This window comes from Fundulus heteroclitus, chromosome 1 (genome assembly GCF_011125445.2).
Source record: "Fundulus heteroclitus isolate FHET01 chromosome 1, MU-UCD_Fhet_4.1, whole genome shotgun sequence".
NCBI classification, from domain to species: domain Eukaryota; kingdom Metazoa; phylum Chordata; class Actinopteri; order Cyprinodontiformes; family Fundulidae; genus Fundulus; species Fundulus heteroclitus.
The window spans coordinates 41,213,560-41,218,381 of record NC_046361.1 but is presented as its reverse complement, the minus strand read 5'-3'; positions in this window follow the sequence as shown (position 1 = coordinate 41,218,381).

The window sequence follows — 4,822 nt, the reverse complement described above, 5'->3', positions numbered from 1 at the left end:
GCCCACAGCAGCATCTCACACCGAAGCCGGTATGAGCTGATGTTCCACAGCTTCTTTCCGCTCCAGCTAATATATGAACAGCAGCAGGAGGCAGTCCAAAGTACGTTAGCCTAATCTTTTATCTTTATCAGAGCTAAGAAGGAAATTGACTGAGAAGAGCAGGCTCCACTGTTTGCAGTGCAATCCTTCCTCATGTTTACTCTCAGTCATAAATAATCTCTTCACGGCAGATCAAATGTCTCTGTGCAGCAGTTTGTTTCACAAACTTGGTTTATTTGAAGGTTGTCAAATATTTTATTCCTCACATTTTACAGACTCTAGATGGCCAGGATGTTAGTGGCTGCTGTCTACAATCTTCAAGTATTAGTAGTAAAAGTTTTGAAATGATAACTTAACAAAATGTTAAATGAAGATATCCAATGTTGGGACAACAGGGTCTAATTTCAAACAGGAAAAAGGCTTGAAGAAAAAATATAAATGACATATGTATTAAATATGGTAATCTGGATAACATTATTAATCTCCATGTTTTTTCCCGTTACCTAAAATACCAAATAAAAAAATCAGAGACGGCTAAAACAGCTAGCTTAACAGTGACAAACAGCTAGCATGACGTTGCTAGCAGACAGTGCTAACATTTTCTACAGCTTTCCATTTATCTGAAGAAAAACTCTTACTAAACAGAGTTCACCTGTGTTTGTTTGAACCTCAGGATAAAATCCAACTGTCCTTTGAAGGCCTGGGAGGTTCTTCAGAGATCATTAGAGAACAATCAGCAGGTCAGGTTCTACAGAACCTCCCAGAGTTCTGATCATCATGTGGACCTGGAGAGAGGATGGACCACCTGCAGACCTACCAGGACATGGACGTCCACCTGGACTGACAGGCTGGACCAGGAGAGCATTGATCAGAGAAGCAGGAGGACCATGGTGGCTCTGGAGGAGCTGCACAGACCCACAGCTCAGGTGGAGGTTAACCAGGAGGACCATGGTGGCTCTGGAGGAGCTGCACAGACCCACAGATCAGGTGGAGGTTAACCAGGAGGACCATGGTGGCTCTGGAGGAGCTGCTTTTATGAGCAATGCACAAATCTGCTATTTAAGAAAGGAGTGCAAGAAGGAAGCCAGAAGAAGACCATTTTACAGTTTGCCCAAAATAGGAGACACAGAAATCATGTGAAAGAGTGTTCTGATCAGATGATACAACCACTAAATGTTCTGGCCTACATGATAACTGCTATGCCTCACCCTAAACACACTGCCCTGATGAAACATGGTGATGGCAGCATCATGCTGTGGAGATGCTCAGCTGTTCCAAGTTGATGGGCTGATGTATGGAGCTAAATCCAGGACAATCCTGGAAGATTGTTCTGGATTACACTGGAAGCTTCTCAGAAAGGGGACATGGGGCCATCTGAGAGATGACTGGGGTGGGTTCCTGGACCTGTTGGCCCCCGCGACCCGATCTCGGGTAGGCGGGAGCCGATGAGCGGATGGGTAAACTGATTGGCTGAGCAGGTAAAAATGCAGGAACAAACACGTTAGAGAGTGAAAACACAGGAGGAACGCTGCGTCATGCAATCGCTGTGATGCACTGGAGCGTGTCGACACAACGCAGATCCCTGAACCTGAGCTGTGGGGATTTTTCTGCTGCGGAGCAGGATTGGTGAGGTTCCCGCCCAGAACCGGTGGAGCTCAGATTCTCCACAGCCAACCAAAGCTTGAGTCACGTCCGGACTCTGCAGCTGGCAGATCCTGCTGAAGCACTGAATACACGGCAGATAATGTAGGAAACATTTTATCTAAATGGTTTTTCATAAGAATATCAACAGACAGCAATGAACTGAGTCCAGATATTTATTAAACATCTTTACAGGAAACGACATTAAACATGAAATCATCTTTTTCTTCATCAGACATGAATAACGGCGTGTAGATAAACATTCAGCACTTCATCCTGCCTTCAGCTGTTTTTACTCCTTCAGCTCCGTCTGTCTGTGTCCGGCATGGACGCTGTGAGTAAACAGAGGTCAGAGGTCGGATTCATTTCCACAGCTCTGCCTCAGAGGCTTCAAGGCGACTGAAAACATGCAGCGCTTTCGCTAAAACATCCAGGGGCTTTTCGCTCGCTCCTCTGAAATTACTTCCCTCCATTTGGATGGAAGATGAGGAAGCCTTTTACATCTCAGTTATTATTGCTCTGCGGCGCCTGCCTGCTCCTTCCCAACACTTATGAGGCGCTGGGTGATTAGCGCTGGTCTGTTTTCTGTGAATGGCTCGATCCTGATTCTGCAAAGCAAATTTCCCTCAGCAACAATAAGAGCAGAACGACTGAAAGAATCAGACGGGGGAGTGTTGATGAAGCTCAGCGAGGCCGACTTCAGCGGCTCCCCGTCAAGCTGTTTCATTAGTTTCTGCAGCAGTTTAACGTCGTGCTTGAAAACGGTTCACCGTGGAGTCACAAGTGAAATACTTTAATTCAGACCTTAATGGCACAGGGAGGATTTACTCTGCCATCTGGGTTCTAGCGGGACTCAGGGAGATGACAGAACGAGAAGAAATGTGAGAACTAAATTAGTGAAGCAGAGCCAGAGAGGATGTAGTGAGACTGAGGAGAGATGAAGGTAAAACCGCAGATTAAAGACGGAAACAAAGGACAAAATCAGAACTTGATGGAAATTAAAAACACAAGATAACAGGAGGCAGGACTTGTGATGTGCAGAATAATACGATCAACTACACATTTTTAGATACAGTTTACACCAAAATTATTCATACCTCCAACAAATTTTGTTTTAAAATGATTTTCATTTAAGGAATTTGATTCCCATGAGAAATGAGGAAGGCATCTATCAAAAAGCAATACGTAAAAAACTAACTGTTTTTACATGACAGCAGAACAGTTCATTAACGTGGCAACAATCAAACCCTTCGATTTATCTTTGGTGATGAGCATCAAGTCTTTGAGGAAGAAAGTCCTCTTGGCCACCACCCTAATATTTAGCTCCTATCACAGATTATATATCAGAATAAATGTTACTTTAGTCTGAATCTACCAGGATTATAAATAATTGTAGGCTGATGTGTATCAGAGGGCCGTCATAAACGTAAGGTTTCTCTAGATTAGGAAACATCTTTCATACAATCTTGCAAAAAGCAAAAGATGATGCAATGTCGACCTCTAGTGGTTCTGTTTGTTTAATGCATTTCTGTCGATGTGCTGTTCAGATTAGATTAGATCAGGTTTATTTTTATTATATGTGCCATTCAGTGAAATACACATAGTTGCTCTCAGCATTGTCAGCACACATAGGAACACGATTACACACAAATTATCACCCAAGAGCAAAGGAAGGTGACCATCCAATAAGTTAAGTAACATAAAATGTATCAAGAGAGCAAAAAGGTAAGGACAACATTGAGATTGAACAAAATAAGCATCCCTCTTAAATGGAATGGCACAGTTTAAATGAAAATTGTATAATTATATTAGGCACAGAGTCAGCCACAGTCTAAACAAAAAGTGTTTATTATGGCCTTTTGTCTATAGAAATAATGAATCCCTAAAGCAAATAAAATATGATTCATAAATACAGAACAGTGAGTGAAGTTTTAAGTTTAAATTAAATTAAATTAAATTAAATTAAATTACATTTTTCATCTGAAATATAAGCACTCCGGCTGGTGGGAGGGGGCTGATGATTTTCACCTAGAAACAGAAGACCTCTGGTCAGGGGGGACAAGAGGCTGTCCAGCATTTGGTGCTGGGTAAAAGCCACAGGTCTACTTAAAGCCTCTGACTTCTATCTAGACAGAGGTACATTTGAAAAGGAGAATTCTCTCTCATTACACCCGAATGGCCAATAAGTGTGAAACCTTTCATTTGGTTGGTCGACCTCGCAGAGGACCTTTAAAAACGAATAAAAAAAGAGAGTCTAAAAGCAGAGAAGTCCGTATAATGGGTCAAAGGCAAAGCTTCCAGGGCAACATTTCCCTCAGGGTGGAAAGTTTGATTTCATGATGAAAAGTATGAGCCTAAAGCATGACATGCAGGGTCCGAAATTAACACTCGCCAGTCGCCAAATGCGAGTAAATTTCCCGTTTGGCGAGTGAATTGCAGAGGGCTAGCTGCCACATGGCGAGTTTGTAAATTAAAAATAACATAAAAATAACAAAACCCATCTGTGCTGCGGATGACCTGTTCACAGCTGTCCATCCAGAGCTCAGTCTGAACTCCTCCTTCTGCGGAGCAGGAGGCATGGGGGGAGAGTGGCTCCCAGATGAATCCTTTATTCAGAACCAGTCATGGCTTCACGCTGGATCAGAAAACAGTTCTGCTAACCAGATACAGTCTAAAACGCCAATTAGTCTGTTTATAAGTTTCGTTCTTATTTATTCTGCATTTTTCAACTACGTGCGCTGTGTCTCTGTGCTTCACCGCTCTTACTGCCCCCCCCTCTCGGAGCCAGGTGCTTTTATCAGCGGCCAGCCTTCAAAACTTGAATCATTACGTTTAATGTCCTTCCACTCGTACCAAAATGCCCCACATGAAATGAATAGTAGAGTCAGTAGCTGTGTTTCATGCTATTTTGTTTTTAACGACACAGAACCAGCAGTTCCTCGGTGGTGCGGTGCCTTGCACTTGAATTCAAGTGCGCAAAATTACGTTTGATGTAATGTAGGTGCGCACTTTTAAGGGTCATTTTAAGGAACTTGTAAGATCAGGGGCTTTAGCTTAGACCCATTTTTCCTTCTCTCCTCCCTAAAGGAGCCCTACAGTCTTCATTAATGCATTTTCCCCACCGTTTATCCCTCGCATGCAG